The sequence below is a fragment of the Xiphophorus hellerii genome, chromosome 6 (genome assembly GCF_003331165.1).
Source record: "Xiphophorus hellerii strain 12219 chromosome 6, Xiphophorus_hellerii-4.1, whole genome shotgun sequence".
Lineage (NCBI taxonomy): Eukaryota > Metazoa > Chordata > Actinopteri > Cyprinodontiformes > Poeciliidae > Xiphophorus > Xiphophorus hellerii.
In genome coordinates this window covers 26,317,955-26,336,954 of record NC_045677.1, presented here as the reverse complement: position 1 = coordinate 26,336,954, position 19,000 = coordinate 26,317,955, and the positions used below count along the sequence as shown (strand labels likewise).

The window sequence follows — 19,000 nt, the reverse complement described above, 5'->3', positions numbered from 1 at the left end:
AGCTCTTGAAGACTCAGGAATGAGATTGATGCCTTAAACAATGCCATCCACTAGGATGGCCGAGTGGTTAAGGTATTGGACTTAACATCCAAAGGGAGCCAGCCCACATGGGTTTATATCTCACTGCTGGTAGAGGATAAATATTTAATTCATGAGTGTTCCTGGTCAAAATATGCACAAAAATACAAGTTAAGTACTCAAGAAAACCATGAATCATGACAAATAGACTTACACTCGTAACTCCCAGGTACTTGGAGGTATTGTGCATGTTCTCTGAGCCTGTAGATCACAAGTGTCAAACTGCAGTGTCTAGATGTGCCACAGGTACAAAACACTGGAATGAAATGGCTTAATTACCTTGTCTTTGTGTAGATCGGTTCTCCAGAGCCTTAATAACCTAATTATTCTATTCAGGTGTGGTGCAGCAGAGACACATCTAAAAGTTGCAGGACTGCGGCTCTTGAGGACTGGAGTTTAACACCCCTGCTGTAGATGGATCATAATTCATTGCTGAACTTGCTCACCAGTTTTCTACATTGACAAATGCCCATAATATGACTGTTTCAACACATCCTTAACCTGTCTGAGCAATTTCCTCCCCCTTGCTTTTTGTTCTCTGAAAGTCCTCATATTTTCTCTTGGATATATCATGCAAGGTTCCATATTTTCTAATCTTTTCCATAAGCTCTCCAACATTTAACTGAGTCAAGTACAAAAATGGTTCAATGTGAACAAGCAACTGTGGACAAACCAGGATGGCCGAGTGGTTAAGGCGTTGGACTTAAGATCCAATGGGCACCAGCCCACGTGGGTTCGAACCCCACTCCTGGTACAGGTAACTTAGTTAGTCTCCATCAAAAGAATTTATGGTCAAAATGCAAGTTAACTACTGATGGAAACTGTGAATCATGACTAATAACTTATACTCCTAACTTCCATGTACTTCGAGGTATTGTGGCTGGATCAGATTTCATGGTGACTATGCACTTGGGTATGAAACCACTCACCAGTTTATTATGGTTCCCCTCCACGTACTTTTTGTTCTCTGAAAGCCCTACTCTCAGGCAACTGTACACATACCAGGATGGCCGAGTGGTTAAGGCGTTGGACTTAAGATCCAATGGGCAACAGCTCACGTGGGTTCGAACCCCACTCCTGGTAGAACTAAATGGTTTGAGGACTGAAAACACAACTTATTTGCTGAAAAGTCACTTCCATCCCTGTCTTCCACATACGTGGAGGTATTGGGCAAGTTTTATCAGACTTGTGGATGGTTGAGGTTTCACTGTTGAGCTTTCTAGGCAATGAAATCACTCAGGAGTTTCTATATTTGTGACAAATTCCTGTAGTATGACTATTTCAACACATTGCGCCTCATCCGTACCTAGAGTCTGAGCAATTTCCTCTCACATACTTTTTGTTTTCTGAAAGTCCTCATATTCCCTCATGGATGTATCATTCAAGGTTCTATATTTTCTAATCTTGTCCACCAGCTATCCAAATTTTAAACGTGTACAAACCAGGATGGCCGAGTGGTTAAGGTGTTGGACTTAAGATCCAATGGGATCTTAAGTTCAAACCTTTGTGGGTTTGAACCCCACTCCTGGTAGAGTCTTCATAGGCAAACTATATCTTAATCTGACGGTGAAGGCTTAGATGCTCAGCTTCTACAATGCACCATTGTTTATACACCCAAGTATGGTGTTTATGTCTCATCCTTACCCAGAAGCTGGGCTTTCTCTTTCTTCATCATATGAGTTTAGATATTTTCTAATTGCTTCTGTCAGATGTGCTTAGAGATTTTGCCATAATTGATCCACAAATAGCACTGATTCAACCTTCTAAGAACACGCATATAAAACAGTTCAACGTGAGTTTGAAGCAGAACAGGAACCAGGATGGCCAAGTGGTTAAGGTGTTAGACTTAAGATCCAATGGGCAAAAGCCCTCGTGGGTTTGAATCCCACTCCTGGCAGAGGTAGTTTGTTTGTCTTTCAGGGCAGAAAAGAATTTTGTTTAACTACAACAAAGTCTGATGTTTAGATTTCTATAAAATATTTAATTTGACATTCCATATGTAAGTTTCTGCAGTTAGTACGACCTTTTAGTGTTTTTGCCTTCAAAACTATTGTTACTCTTTGTTGTATTATAATTTTGAGCTGAAATCATGACAAATAAACATCTTCACACTTTAGTTGTGTTTCTTAATAGTTATAAAATATCACCAACTTACCAAGAGTCAAAGAGAGATTTTGATCTGACATTTAACACCCTGAAAGAAAAACATTTCATTAATCAACTGAAGGTCAGAAAAGGTCCATTTTTTGTCTTTGAGAAAACTGTGTCTATAGAAAATTGTCTTTGCCAGCTTAGAGATGTCTAGTGAAAAACCAAGGAGACTAAGGAGGAAAAAAAAGGTGAAGCAAAAGTTTCAGTGCAAGATTTCCCCAAAATACAGAGTTTGTTTGGGTTCGAACAACAAACCCTTTAGGTTTCTGGTTGGTGAACTTTGAACTTTTAGGTGAACCAATGTCAGAGGATTTCAAAAGTCAGATAGGATAAGGACAAAATATATGGAGCTAAATTGAGGCCATAAAGTTTTATTCGAAACAAAGAAAATGGAACTGAAAAAAACCCACCCTAGAATCTGAAAAGCAGTTTTGAAAAAAAATTTTTTTTTCAGTTTAAATTTTTTTTGTCCTTTTCAATTTTGCCCCAAATTAGTTCCATGAAAATATCTTTAAGCTACAAAGGCTGACAAGAGGACATAAACTTTCAGGACGATTTTGTTGACTTCTTGTTGACATAAACACTTTGTGCAATTATATGGTTAATGGAAATACAACTACTGTTCCAGCAGTTTTCCAGTTTTCCAGAAGTTTCTTCCAAATTAGTGATGCTTATTAACCACATTAAAGTACTAAATGCGAATAAAGACAAAGGAAAACAAAAATAGTTTTATTTTTTCTTTTGCGTCTTAAAATCCTGTGCCCTGATTGAAGAAATTAATCTGTTTTAAGTGTCATTTTTACCCACTTATTGTAGAGTAAAGGTTTGTATTTCCCAGTTAAAACAAAGCTCCGCCTAAATGATGAAGATGTAAGGATTCATATTCGCTTCCTACGGAGGTGGAGAGCCGGAGTTTATTTGTGTTTTCAAGGTTCTCAGACACCCACATGTGTATTTTAGGTTTCCTTTTCTTCTGTCAGCAAGGTGAAGGCTTACAAAGAGAAAACGGGCCGATGCAGCTTCAGTCACAGTCTGTTCATTCATCTGCCTGATGATAAAAACATCTCTGCTCTGACTGAAGACCTGCTATCAGCAACCTGCAGCAGCCTGAGGAGGAAAATAAGTGAAGCGGAGTTGCAGCCGAGGCGTCCCATCTGTAGCTCAGGTTTCTATTTTAGGCCCAGGGTGACTTTCTATTTTACCAAAGAGTCGAGAAACCAGAGAAATCATTTCAGTGAACAAATTTAAAAATTTTCTTTATTTTAGATTTTAATTTTAAAGGATACAGTGCAGATGAGAAGTATTCACCTTCTTGGATATTAAAAGGTGACATATTATGCTTCCTTGCAAAGGTTAGGATAGATCTATGGCCTAAACAAAACATTCATAACATTTTCTGCACAAAATTATTCTTAGATAATGAGATTTTAGCTGCTGCTGGCTAGACCCAACGTTCCCCAACTCAACGTTTATGCTCACATGTAAAAATGGCTGCAAACAGATGCACAATTATACAACCAGATTTTTGAAAAGCACAAGTGGAGCCTCCTGCACAACCATCAAGAACACAAGTGGTTTGTGAATAACAAGTCAGCTACAAAACACTTGTCTTTTCCAGCAGGATTAGACAGTGGTGAAGCAAGCTAGCCAAACATGCTGGAGCTCCGCCGCGGTTACTAGGTTACGGGCGGAACTCCTCTGGGGTTGCTAGGTAACGGCTCATTTTCCAGAGACCAAAAAACATAAACAAATTGCAAAAAAATGGCTGGGTGCCTTTCTTTTTTTCAACTTATGCTTTTTTAGGAGTAAGAACCCAAATGGAAGTACAAAAATGTGCAAAGTAGGAATTTTGTACAACAAGGTCAAACAAATATTTAGTTAGCAAGCTACAAAGGTTTATGTAATTTGAGGCAAAACATTTAAATGTTTAGCTTCAAACTAAATATTTCAAGCAGATGTTAATATTCAGTTTGTTTTTTTAATTATTTAGTTTGCAAACTAAGTATATAACTTGCTTGCTAGATATTTGGTGTATGGAGCTAAATATTTAGCTCAAAACATAATTAGTTAGCAAATTCAATATTTAGCTCAAGACTAAATATTTAGTTAGCTAGCTAAAAAAGCTAAGTATTTAATTTGAAGCTAAATATTTATCTTGCTGACTAAATATTTGCCTCCAAACTAGTTAACAGGCTAAAGAAAGATAACTATTTATTTTGAGGCAAAATATTGGAATTTTTAACTTCAAAAATTTCTTTTTTGAGACTGAGACATTTTGAAAATACTGGCTAGGTATGCAATTTAGTACAACATCTGTAAGTAGCACAAATTGGATTTTTGGGGCTTGAAAAATTTTCACTCAAACTGCCGTGAAAAAGTCAGATCTGGGTCGCAACATGGAAAAAAACAAATAAATAGGATATGGTTGTATTTGCCTGCTGTGTGAAGGCAACAAGAGATGAACAATTGGTAACTCGGTAATTATGTTAAATCACAGATTTAACATAATCACTCTCAAAATAAATAGGCAGAGAATGTTCCATGTTTTTCACTATTTTATTGCATTTCAGCAAAATAATGCCAGATTTATAAAAAAATATTCCTTAAGTAAATGAACCGTTGCCGTGCATCTTGCTGCACCGGTGGAGTTTTTCCATCCTCCTCACTCAGACGCCTCTGTGTTTATCCACACAGTCATCACTGCAACGAAAGACAATCAATCCAGGACCTTTTCCAGGTGAAGTGCTTTTATTATTTCCATTTCCCAGGAGCTTCGCTTCCTCTCAGCTCCGTCCCTGTTCGGTCATTCCTGCCTGAATTGTGATTCCTTCTCATTTCTCTGCAGCAAAAACAAAAAGGCTGAACAAATGAGTCTGCACCTCCATTTGCTCTTTGTCAATAATGCTCTCACAACGCCAGCCGTTTTTCCTTATTCTCTTACTATATCATTTACTTTTATATCCTGGCTTGATGTGAAAACACAAAGCGACATAAATCACGAGTTTGAACACTTCCCATTCATGCTGCGGTTTATGTTGCCGTCTTTTCCCAGAAGGCCGTTCGGCTCGCAGCCTGTTACCGTGTGGAGCTGCTGACCACCCACGGCTCCGCCCGCATGCCTCTGCCGGGCCCTAGAGGCTCATGGGTAATCTGTCTTCCACCTTCTGCGAGTGGTCCCGTCTCATCGCTCGCCAAGAACACAAATCCACTCCCACTCGGCCCTAATTAGCTGTTCTGCGCACAATCAAGGCCGCCGTTACTGCGGCGCGGCCAACTGGAAGAACAGGACTGCAGCTGAAATGAAGTTTCCAACCAGCCGTTGTTTTGTTGACACGCCACTTTCAATAATCTCTCAGAAATCAGCATTTTTCTTTAATCTACATAAAATTTTCGGACAGAATGCAATCATCGCTTCCTCATCTCCAGAGGGAGAAAATGGATGAGAGCAGATCTGCATTAATTCTCACCGACTGGGCCGATCATTTCCCGCTAACATGTCAGCGCATAACGCAATGATTAAGAGTGACGCCGCCGTTCGTTTCTGGAAAACGCTATGAGAAGCTGAATTTTAGAGGAGCAAAGACTACAGATGGCAGTAATTCATTTATTATCAGCTGCTCTGAAAATCTCCCAGAAGGTCATCAGGTAAAATGTTTGATGCAAACAAACAGGGAAGTTATCAGGATTGGAGAAATTAGTATAATTTGAAAAACACAATGTGCTACAGCCACAAAAGGCAAAAAATAAAACTCACTCTAAATAGGAAGCTCCGCTTTTAGCATGACAGCAAGTTAAAAAGGTGCTAAATTATATGAAAACTGTGTCAAAAGTCACATTTTGTCACTTAGAAACTGCAAAACGGGCAGTTTTGTGTAAAACGTACTTTTTTGAACTTTACATTATTAAATATTATTCCCTCATCAAAAACATACCTGAAGTGTTGCTTTGATTCCTTCCTGCAAGTTTGAGAAATGCTTCAATCTCCATGGCAACCATTCAGCTGTTCAAAACGCCTGGGTGGACCTAGCTCCGCCTTCGAGGACAAAGCTCCTCCCCCAGCAGCAACTAGCAAAGACCTGGTGAAACTGTTCATCTGCTGAGCTCATTATACTTCTCAGCTGGTAAAAACATGGCTGAAGTGTTAAAAGAGGAGCCATGTTGTGACGACTTCCTCAAGGCGGAGTTTCAGAAAGAGTTTTTAAAGAGACAGAGGCCCAATTTTAAAATGTTAAATCACAAAGTCAGATTTATTTTAAGTTATGTTTGACATAAATAGCATTTTTATAACAACTGAGGGTTGTTATAAAAATGTTATAGGAATAAGTAACTATTCCTGCAGAATAGTTACTTATGGTATAAATAAGTGCTTGTAAAACACATAATACTGCACCTTTAAGGCGTAAATTACTGAGTTTAAAAAGCTCAATTTAGCGACAAAGCTTTCACTGCTTCATAATATGAAAAAAGATCCGGTACACAGGAAACCGCCTCGAACATCTCAGATAGAAATCAGTTCACTGAATGCAGTCGCCCACCCAGGAAAGACTTCACATCGGCTTTCACATCAATTTCTCTCCTGGAGAATAAAAAAAAACTACAGAGAAAGTTTTTGAAAGCTGCAGCATGTGAAGAATCTGATTCTGATGAAAAGGTTCTGCGCTCATCTATACAACACAACGTTTGCAGGATGGATAGTACCCTCTTCAACAGCTCCCTTTGTAAAAATTTTTTTTAAATATTCCTCCACTTCTGATCTTTCAGCCACTTTTCTGCTGTGGAGGCTCTGAGGAGCGATGAAGAGCGATGAAGAGCTCCAGAGACAGAGGCTGACAGTCAGACGGCAGCAGGACCGATTCAACAATCGGGAGGATGATGATGCAGCCGGACTCGTTGCGCAGGCGTTCACTCGGCAGACACGTAGCTGAACACGAGAAGCCGACAGTAAAATGGAGTTGCTACTTTTCTGCTCAAAGCTGCCAGAGAACAAAGACGGAGGAGTTTGATGGGAAAATGTTTTATTTTATTAGTGGAAATGTTTTCAGTTTGGATGAGATGAATGAATGAAATGTTTTTTAAACTGAAAGCAGCAAGAGTTGCTTTTATTTTCAGTATGAAGTGTTTGGAAACTTCTGCTAATGTGGGAGTGCTAAGGGTTCTTCAAGTACTTGGATATTTATAGTCATGCTCTTATTTTGAAGTGGGTGAAACAGTTCCATTTGCTCTACTCATGTTGTCTCTTTTTCCCCTCAATAACTTTATTTCAAACAAAAAATATTTTTTTATTGGTCTTAATTTCCTAATTCATTAGTTTTATGTGGAAAATTATTGTAAATGGTGAACAAACTTCCACTAATGAGCTAATGCGAACATACTAATGTTTTGTTTAGCTGTCTAGCTAACTTTGAAAACATTTAGCACACTTCGCTTCACCTAAATAAATTCTAAATTTTATTTATTTGGCAGTTTATTGTACTGAAAGTTTACAAAAGGGTTGAAGTTTTGGTTATCTACCATTAAGAATTCCTCATGTTTATATTAATGCTCTTATTTTGAAGGGCAGTTCCATTTTCTCTCTTCCTGTTCTTTTTTTTAATTACCTAAAAACTTTATTCCAATCAACAAACATACCTGAAAAAAAATAAAGAACGGACAGTAGAGAACAAAATATGAACACAAATACAATAAATTAAATTGAAGTTAGCAGTTTAGCATTAGCTTCTGCTAAATATTAGGTTAGTGTAGCACATTAGCAATAGCAGAACTAATGTTTATGATAAGTGCTTTAGACTTAGCAAAGCTAACTTTTTAGTTAGCGGTGTCGGCCACTGATGTCATATTTCTTCAGAGTAATAAGCCTAACGTAAGATAATAATCTAAAAAAGTGAGAATTTAGAATTTTTATGATTACTTCCATAAATAATGAACATCTTTAACTACAAAGATGGTTTGTTGTTCAGGTTTGAAATGCATGAACTTACAGTAAAGTATGAAATTAAGCCAGTAAGGACATTTCTTGATCCAAAAAAGCAACTAAACTGGATGTAAAAACACTAAACATTGTTTACTTAACTTAACTAGCTTAAACTTAAGCATTTACAGAGAAACTGTTTCCATGTGGTACATGGAGTCTCAGAGTTGATCAGTGTCAGATTGTTGAAGCAACGGATGAAGAAAGCTGCTGAATTTGGTTCAAAAAGAAGAGCTGTGTTTGAAACCCAAGGTTGTTTTGAACTTGAAGCACCGTGCGGTCTCTCATCTGACAGAAGCTGCTTGTCTGAACAAAGAAAAACTCGCTTTGTTGCGAATCTGACAGCTGCATACTGTAAAAGAACACAAACAAATGAAAATAAGCCAACTAACGTGGAGATTTTGCAAAGTTCAAGCCAAAAAAAAAAAAAAGCCCCCCCAGAAAAACAGAGCATTGTCTTTTATCTTGGGTCTGACAGTTCTGACATTATAATCAGAATCCTGCAGAATGCTGAGTGCAGGTTTCCTCCTGACACACTTCTTCCTCCCAGAGCAACTTCATCCAGTCAGGAAATAACCGCAGGAAGTCTGAAGTCGTTTCATGTGTTGCTTGATTGTGAATTTATACAATAAAGATAAAGCTGTCATTCCTGCACCACAGGGAAGAAATACCCTGTGGTGGCAAATCTGTAGTTTTTATGCCTCTGCTGAGCAAACGGGCAGATCGTGGCGTTCAGGCAGGTGGATTATCCAGGATCTGTGAGGCTCCGACGGGTCACACTGGGGGCAAAGCTGCCGTTCCTATGGTACGGCAGATAATTAGATCAACAAATCTCCAGGACTGGAGATAAAAATAAGGATATTCAAATGGGCTTGAGAGGGAGAACACAGCGGCCATCTGAAAGGTAAAACATCATCAAGAGTTTAATTTTGGACTCGGTTGGTTTTATAAATTCATTCCTTAATATTGATGAAAAATTACCAGTTCCATTGGCAGTTTATTTCATTTAAAACGACATTTTTTCCATGTTATAAATGGAATAATCTACCAGTGGAACCAGTAGTTTTTCATCAGTATTAAGGAATGAATGACCTAAAACAAGCTTCTATTTATTGCTGTAATTTACTTCTAAGTTAGTTTTGTCTTATTTCAAGTGAACTCAGATATTTACACTAGAAACTAGACAAAAAAACTTGTTAAGATTTTGTGTTTTTGCAGTGCAGATCAGTTTATTTCTATGGCGCCAATTCACAACAAATGTGAAGATTCAAAGTCAGTTCCAATTTGATCCCAGTTGTCTAATAACGCAGACAAGCCTCCTTAGAGAAACGACTTTCTATTTCTAGTTTTTAAAATCTTGTAATGACTTTGAAACTCATAGTTATGACTTTCAAACTCAAAATTGTGATTACTATTCTTGTATTTATTATATTAAAACTTGTAATTGTGACTTTGAACCTAATAATCATTACTTGATTTTGAAAATCTTTTTTTTTTTTAAATTGCTGTGTTTCCCATTATATGTTGCATTTCATGGCAAAAATGGGCTTCCGTAGAAAAGCACAATCAACAAGAATGCAGCAAGAGGTTTCTGGATGGTAAGTCGATAACAAAACACTCGTCTTTTCCAGCAGCCATTGTGCAGCACATACAGCGGTAAAACCAGCTGACCAAATGTCCTGGAACTCAACTTGGTTGCTAGGCAATGGGGCTGAGCTCAAGGGGTTGCCAGGTAACAGTGAAGAGTAACTCAACAATCTGGAAGTTTTTGAAACAGCTCATTTTCCAGACACCAAAAAACATTGATTTATTGCCAAAAAACAGCCGGGTGTTTTTTTTTTAGTGTTTTGACTGTTTTTTTTAGAAGCAGAAGAAACTCAAAAGGAAGAACAAAAACATACAAAATGTGAATTTTACCTAATAGATCACCTTTAATACAGGATTATTTGCCATTTTTGAACCTGATACAGCTACACACAGAAAACTGATTCAGGAAAACGTCCAAAACTGCTGCTTTGTTGGCCTTATAAATTATCTGCAAAAATGTCAAAAAAAGATGATAAACTCTTATTTCTTTGATGTAAAAACTGATCCAAGTGATTCTGATTGTTGTTTATTGTCACACTCAGGAAAAAACACGCAGGTCATTTTTCATTCACGCTCCTTGATCCTCCCAAGCGAAACCGTCTGCAGAAAAATCACAATTTCTCCCGTATTCACCCAAATCCGTCTCTGTCCAACAGAGTCCAGAGCCGCGCGGAGCGGTAATCCATCACCGCGGCTCTGACCTTGGGACATGGACAGCATCGCGGCGGCGGGGCTGAACTCTAACAGCCGCTCCGACCGGATGGGCAGGAACATGGATGCTGCTTTCAGGTGGAGTAGTTTCACTGCGTGACTAAAACATTCAGAGTGAGTTCTGCGGTTTAAATACCAGCTCGTCTGATCGGAGGGAGGAAGTGAGTGAAACTTACGGGACGAGAGGCGAATAAAAAACACCGTCTGCACCGGACGCAACGCTCAATCACAGTTGTTTTCCTTTCCTCTCTTTAAGTTTCAATTTGTCACCGGTACGGCGGAGGATTTCTCACAAGACTCTTGAATTTCAATCAGGATCTTGAGGTTCACCTTATCCGCCTTTGGCATTTTAGAGCAACTATAGAGGCTTCTAAAAGTTGTCTTACTCTTTCAACTCTTTTCTTGGACAATTTGTCATGTTGTAGCCACAAACTTTAACTAGATTTCGGAGAGATTTCAGGCAAAGCAGAGGATGAGACTAAGGAGGAAAGAGACGCATGGCTGCTGGACGTTAAATTGTCTGAAACGATAATATTGTTGTTTTGAAACCATTTTCTAGTAATATAATGGTAATAATAATGCCAGAACACATTCCCAACTATCAATAAACATTTTAAATATCCAAATAAATAAACAAAAGAAGAAAAACAATAAATAAAATAAGTTATGAAGTCTGTAAACAAAATTATCCTTCAAAAATAAAGAGCTAGCCTTCACCAGACTGAAGACTTTTAATATCCAGTTTTTGGTAGAAAAAGGAAAATGATAAATCATGCAAATGAAAATTATTGAACTCATTTTAATAAGAAGGACTAAACTAGAACAAAACAATACGTAACTAATAAAAACTAGCAAACACATACTAAAAACGAATAAAAACTAACTGAACAAACCAGAAGTCATATTGAAATAAAACTAAACTAAGACACAAAACTATTGTATCCCTGCTTATACAAAAAGCAGCATTTATACTGAGCAGTTGTCAGCGCACTCATGCTAATACGCTAACAGCAGAACTAATTTCTTTGTTTAGGGTTTTTGCTAACTTTCAAAACATTTAGCGCTCTTAATTCAGAAAAATTAATGTAGAGGAAACTAAGAGTGCTAAACATGTTCAAAGTTAACAAATGCACTAATTCAAAAACTGGCTCTGCTAAGTAAATTAGCATTTTTACAATTTATCTGGAAATATTCATATAGGTGAAGCTAAGTGCGCTAAACGTTTAGCAAAAGTTAGCAAAAGTGCTAAGTGTAAAAATAGCTCTGCTATTAGCGTAAAAGCAGAAATGTGCCCACCGCCGTAAATATGTTGTGTTTATTACATAGAAATCAAATTAAACACATTGAAGGTTTAATCTTTGCAGCTTGTATCAAACATCTTTCCTGATTCAGCACAATTCTGTTTTTTCTGCACGCTGAGTCACTTTAATTTGCACCGACTTTAATCAAAGCTGCTCTCTCACTGCGACTCAAACAGCAAAATAAAATAAAACTAAGAAACGGTAACTATTTTTAAACTGTAAAATCCGCCTGTTGGAGAAAATTAAACAGCATTTGGAAGTCGGCTGTGCTGCTCTCTGTAAGCAAAACAAATAAATACAGAAACCCCTATCTCAGCTTAAAGAGATCTCTTTACGGATGCATTATTCATGTGCCCTTCAGCAGACATGGCTTTAAATTATAGCTGGAAAACATTTCTCTTGCCTCATTGCAGGGTGAATATATTGCCCTTTTAAAGCATCAGCAGGCCCGGCTGACACTAATGATTCTGGCTACAGCTGACTATAACCTACTTTACGTATCCGTCGGTTCGGAGAATAAATCCAACTGTCACAACAGGGAAAGGTGAGAGGAAATTTGTGTATTTCCGTGAACCTCGGCTCATTGAAACGATTCTCCGTGCATCACAAGGAAAACACAAGAATGTCAGAATAACTTCCTCATCCCCTCTCTTACATTCCACCGGGATTAAAAATATAAATAAATAGATGAATCGGACAATATAAGCAGCTTACAAAGGCACATTAGGGCCATTATAAACAGAAAGGAGAAAACTGAAATTTTGAGATTGATCTCAGAAATTTTCTAGAAAAAACTTTAAAATTTCTGAGTTTGAAAAGTTGAAACTTTGCCAGAAAAAACTCAGAAATTTGACGACTAATCACAGAAAAATTCTAGTAAAAAAAACGTGGAAATTTCTGAGTCTGAAAAGTCACAAATTTGTTAGAAAAAAAAATCAGAAATTTAAGAGATTAATCTTAGAAAATTTTTAGGATATTTGTTGAATTTCTGAAGTGGAAAATCTGAGAGGGAAAACTAAGAAGTTTTGTGATTAATCTCAGGAATTATTAAAAGTTGAAATTTTCAACTTTCTGTAGCTTTTGCATTTCAAATGTCAAATTTTTTACTTTTGAAAACCAGAAACTTCTAAGTTTTATCAACAAAATTCCTATGTCTGATCACACATTTTCTACGTTATTTTTTAATTTGAAACTCTGAATTTTTTTGTTTTTTCTAGAAAGTTTCTGAGATTAAACTCAATATTTCAGAATTTTCTTCTCACAGATGTTTGACTTTTCTAACTCAGAAATTTTCTAGAAAAACCTCGGAAATTTCTGGGTTTGATCACAAATTTTCTACTTTTTTATTAGCAAATCTTTGAATTTTAAAATAAATTTATTTTTGTTTTTTCTAGAAATGTTCTGAGTCTAATCTCAATATTCCAACTTTTTCTCTCACAAATTTTCCATTTTTCATATTCTGAAATTTCCTAGTTTTTTTCTGGAAAAGTCCAGAGATCAATCTCAAAAATCCAGATTTGTTTTTGGCAGAAATGTACTCCTCCTTCTTTAAAATTTTTTTATCTAGAATTGCCCTGGTATGCTGCCGTAGCAGCCTGTGCTCACATTGGAGTTATTTTCAGGCAGCTCAGAGAAAGTTGACAGCGAGACGGAGCCGTAACACGAAGCTCAGGATGTACGACGGTAATTTGAAGGATAATAAAGAAAGAAAAAGAAAGAAAAGGCCTCAGCTGGGCAGAAAATAGCTCCCCATTTCCCTCTGCGAGATAATGAATAAAGAGCTTCTGTAAATGTCAGTTTGTGGGCGAGGGTAATGGCAGGTGTGCCACAGGGTAAATGAGAGTGTTTAGCTGGAAAAAGCTTCATGATATTTACAGTAATGGGACATTTCGGGTGATACCTGCAGGGAAATGGAGGCGTCCCACTGGGATAATTATGTGGGCCGGTGTCATTCTCATAAAGAGTTGGTGTGGCGACGCGCGCTGCATGTCACCTAACGCTCCAACTCGTTTAGGGAAAACATGGAGAAATTGGCGTCTAGGCAGGTGAGGAGATTTATTCAGGTTGCATCAAATCATGATAACGCAGCAGCAGAAGATTTAAAATATACAGGAAGTCTGGGATTTTTATTGCTACGGTTTGAGCTGGAAAGGTGTTATACTGCTGCTGGCTTCAAAAAAGGAACAAATCCTCAAATGTACTAAAATAAAAAAAATATGCAGCAGCCTTCCTATTCATGAGCACCTCTGGTAAAGATGTATAAACCTTAAAACATTAATCTTCCATTGCAGGAGGTTTCCCAAAGGGCAAAATAATAAACAAAGGAGAAAAACACAATATTTTCATTTATTTTAAATCACAGGTGCAACAACTGAGAATTTTAGGAACATATAATTTACTTATCCTGTCTTACGTCTAGAAACATTGAATCTGTAGTGTTCTAGTACGGCTGGATGGACGACAAAAATAAAAACAAATTTATAGCAAATCGGAATTTATCGCTTTCTTTCATAAAAAAAAGTTGCAAATGATAAAAAATATTTTCAAAAACTGGCTTTTATTTCAGTCGTCCCTTCTGTGAGTTGTAAGATGGAGTAATATTGATTAATTAAGAGAATATTGTCATAATATTAGCAGAATGAAGAAAAAGAAGAAAAAGTTATTTTAATGAGAAAGCAGCTTGAAAAATGTGTTATTTGTTGGGGGTTCACATAAAATAATGACTTAATTCTCCTCATATTATGACTTTATTCTTGTATTATTTTAACTTTATTGCCATATTACATTATTCTTGTGACATTATGGCCATTTTTGTAAAAAAAAGAAGAGAAAAATCTTAGTCTGACACTAATATTTAGTCGCAGTTGTTCTGAATTCAAAACCCAAATAAATATAAGCTGTAAAACACAATTGTGAAACAAGATGGCCGCCCTGGGCGCTGACATCACTCTGAACTATGAAACCCACGGAGTTCATTCGTGAAAAAAACAGGTTTTCCAAAAATGAAATCTTCAAAAACCAGAAATTCAATCAATAAAATCTATTGATCGCCCAGTTCTCCATTCTGGTTGCTAATTTACGTATTTCTATACGACACTATGGGAAGGAGTAGAGAGCAGGTCATTCACGTGAAGCAGACAGCGTTTCCAGCTCTTTAGGACAGAAAGTTGACCCATCTTTGGGGTAACGTTGACGGTCTGTAAATCCACAGTTGGACATTCGAGGCTGTAGGCAGCTGTGTGAGAAACCACCCTGATCGATATTGAACCCCCTGGGCTTCAGAAACTGGATCAACCAGAAACCGTATCACTGAAGGAAGAAACCACAGCAGCTCCGCTCAATTACTCCATCAGGTTCACACAGAAAGTCAGAGGACACGCCTTCTGTGGTCAAATCAGAGGTCGCGTTTGGGAAAATAATATTGGTTTCCATCACCAAATGCTGAAATGAAATACCTGTGATGTTTATGATATTCGAATATCATAAACTCTTCTTTGTGGAGAGAAATGCCGTTGTAAAAATGAAGGCACCGTTAGTTAGCCTGACTCCATAGATCTTTGTTTTACTATTAAGAAAGTTCTGCTCAAAATTTTCAGTTCTGCTAACTCAAAAGTTGAATTTGAATCCAGAGAAGTCAGATTTATCTTTTCTTTTTTTATGAAAATAAAGTTATGTTACAAGAATACAGTTGTAGTAATAGGAGATTAAAGTCATATGACAATAAAGTTGAAATAATATAAGAGTACAGTCGTTATATTAGGAGAATGAAGTAATAATTTTATGTGAACGCCATAAAACTAACAAAAAATTTAATTATCCAAGCCTTTTTCTCATTAAAACAACTTTATTTTCTCATTTTTATTCTCCTAATATTATAAAATAACTTGTACAAGTGAACATGGTGTACACATGCTACACCGTGTTGCTACATGTAGCTACAGGCTACATGGAATTTAGCAGAAGCTAATGCTAAAGCACTGATTTTTAATTCAAATGATATCAGCCCTTAAAAGACTACAACCCTAAGGCATTAATTTTATAATAATTTATGTTCTCTAATGCCCTTACATATTATTTTTAAGCTTATATTTTGTTCTCTGTTTAATTTTGTTTCTGTACGTTTCTTGTTTGAAATAAAGGTAGAGAAAAGAAAGAGAGAAGGTGAGGACAGGAAGTGAAAGCTAAGTGTGCTAAAAGTTTTCAAAGTTAGCTAAGGCGCTAATCCAAAACTTAGCCCTGCTATTAGTGGATTAGCAGAAGTGTGCCCATCACTGATTATTTGTTGTCTAGGCTTCAAAACATAAATGGTGAGCTGGATGTGGAAATAAACTCAAAGTTTTATGGGTTAGAAAATAACTTCAAAGTCAGGAAATTAAAAATTTTAGAAAGTTTTCTGCTGCAAGAAGACAAGCATTTTCCTGGCGTTGACAGTATCTGTTTTCTGCAGATACAAGCTGTTTCCAGCAACTATAGGAAAGGATGATGAGTGCAATTTGCAATCCCACCAAACAAAACGATAAAAAACATCTTACTTGAGTAAGAAACAAAAACGCATTAAAAAGTCAACCCTTTCTACTTTGTTGGGTCAGCTTCACCTCTCTTTCTTTGGGAATTGTTGCTGCTGTAATGGAGGAAATGAAAATAACCCAAACAGACTCGCACACTGAAGGACGACGATAAGTAAATAAAACTGTTTGCTTACAACAGATTCAAAGAGCTGCGATGGCAGCTTGTCCAAACATCCAAATCCCAGGATCCTGCAGGAAACAGGCCCGACACAAACCGGCACAAACTGTCACAGAACAAAGGAGCCTGGCTGTATTTATAGCCAGTAGGAAGATGACAAACGCTTTGCAGGTGTGCAGCGATATTCTAAAAATGAGCTGGTGAGAAGAGTCCAAAATGTTATTTTTCTCTGAAGTAAAGATGGATTTGGTCCCTCAGGAGGTGCATCGTTATCTGCAATAAGGATCCAAACTGGAGCAAAGATTATTAATTCTCTGCCTCCAACTTTGTCACTTACTGCAAAAGTGAAGCTCAGTTATTCGAAAGGTAATTTGCAAATTTTGAGTGAACTTTTAAAATATTGCATATATAGAATGTAAATTGGTGTTTCCTTCTACTGGTTTGAAGCAAACCAACCAGGCTAAAACGTGATGCCACGCTGTGGCTGTAACAAACAGGAAGTAGCATGGAGTTCCGTGGCTCTGGTAAGGCACAGACCAACCAGTGGAGAGGAAATTTCCCTACGTCAGTACGTATTCTGTAAATTTCCATTTCCCCTTTTCTGCATTAACTCTTTTTTCACCAAAACCAAAAACTACAGAAGTTTATTGCATTCAACAAAGAAGAAAAAGAAAATACGCCTTATCTCATAATTATGAGATCTGGATCTTGTACAACCAACATATATGGAGCAAGACATCTGCAGTGACATCTGCATAGTGCAAATCACTAAACAATACTATAAATTGAAAAAGTCAACAATGATGTTGCATTTTCTTAATTTGTAATGTTTCGAATATGTAGGTGTGTTTTTCCGATTTGTAATTCTGTTTAGTGACATGTTTTTTAATCAATATTAAGAAGTTATTTACTTAAAACAAGATACTATATCTTTCTGAAGATTTACTTGCATGTTAGTTTTGTTTCATTTCAAATGTAGAAAGATATTTGCAGTAGAAACTAGACAAAAAATACTTAAGATTTTGTGGTTTGTAGTGAAGGCAGAGCTTTGGATAAAAGGGCGGAGCTTTGGGTAAATGGGCGGAGCTTTGTATACGCATACATCAAGGTATCTTGAATAGTTGTTATGACAAATTCAAGGACCATTTTCTGTCTTTTTTTCTGGCTTGTGTATGTAAAGATTAAAAATGGCCAAAATAAATAAAGAAATAAACTTAAATGTGCATGAATGAGTCAAATCAACACTGTTGATTTCTTTTTGAGTAGGTATTAATATTTTAACATGATCAAAAAGTCAATTTCCATAAATTCTCTCTTTAAATGTCATACAGGAAACATTCATCCTGTTCTTTCATCTTTACCCGTATGTTCTGCGTCTGGTCTTTCCACCTTATGGCATTTGGGTCATTTTCCTGCCGTAAATCTCTGCGTTATTCACCTCCACGCCTGGACAGCCATGTAAACAGAACCTGCACTGTAATTACCACCACATCCAGCTGTATTAGTATCTGCTCAGGTAATAGAGAGGTGAGGATGGGTTTACAGAGATGGATCTGCATGGTAATGAGGGAAGCTGAGGCAGGAAAGGCGAGGCTGCTGTAATTAAAAGGCCATCCTGTCATACGGGAAGATGCAAGCAGCTGGGTTGTTGCTCATGCACGTCATCCAGAAACATCACTGGTGTAATTTCAATTAAACACCATTGAATGGATGAACAGCCAGTCATCTGAATAGCTATAAGTAGCTTGTTTAGCCCAGGAAGAGATTTTGTCAATCAGCAGTTACTCCCAAAGCTCCAGTGTTACAATTAATGAGCTGCAGCTGATTCACATGTGATCTTTCTCACTCAGAAGAATCTGGGCGGCCTATTTAAAGCACCTATTATGCTTCCTTGAATAGATTAGGACAGGACTAAACATGTTTATTAAATGTTTTGCATAAAATAATTTTTATTTTCAGCGGTTTTATGGAGTCTTGTCACTTTAAATCCAAGTAAGCTGCAAACAGATGCACAATTATACAACCACAGATCTTTGAAAAGCAGAATTGGAGCCTCCTGCACATCCAACAAGAATACAGAAAGGGGTTTCTGGATGATAAGTCAACAACAAAACACTTTGTCTTTTCCAGCAGCCATTATGGGTGTGTTGTAGATGTTATAGAGAAGAGGTATTTGAACATTGATGGTCTCTGGTGTGGGTAGCTGACAGCTTGGCGTTCACATATGCATTCAAACCAAATGAACCAAACTTTGTAGGCAAACCAACCAGAGTTGGACTAAAGTGGACAAAACAGGGCTTGTGTGAATTCCCAGTTCCTCTCATTTGATGAATTAGGGCTGATTTTCCATAGTGGACTGGAGACCGCTGCAAAAGCAGGAAGCGAACTGTAACGCATGGCATTCTGGGTAAATACAACCAAAACAAACATGCTAGCCTAGCGCTAGCAGGAGAAATGACTCGTGATTTTTAGCAAAAGACAGAAGAGAAATTCTACAATCGCTAAAATCTGATTGCTA

General features: G+C 37.2%; 4 non-coding genes across 4 annotated transcripts; all 4 read left to right on the top strand.

The window, feature by feature from the left end:
- Positions 1–749: 749 nt before the first annotated feature.
- trnal-uaa (transfer RNA leucine (anticodon UAA)) lies at positions 750–832 on the top strand. Its single transcript has one exon. It is a non-coding gene; the product is annotated as a tRNA-Leu (tRNA).
- Positions 833–1,078: 246 nt separating this feature from the next.
- Positions 1,079–1,161, top strand: trnal-uaa (transfer RNA leucine (anticodon UAA)). The gene has a single exon. It is a non-coding gene; the product is annotated as a tRNA-Leu (tRNA).
- A 357-nt stretch (positions 1,162–1,518) lies between these two features.
- trnal-uaa (transfer RNA leucine (anticodon UAA)) lies at positions 1,519–1,609 on the top strand. The gene has a single exon. It is a non-coding gene; the product is annotated as a tRNA-Leu (tRNA).
- Positions 1,610–1,892: 283 nt separating this feature from the next.
- On the top strand, positions 1,893–1,975 carry trnal-uaa (transfer RNA leucine (anticodon UAA)). The gene has a single exon. It is a non-coding gene; the product is annotated as a tRNA-Leu (tRNA).
- Positions 1,976–19,000: the final 17,025 nt, after the last annotated feature.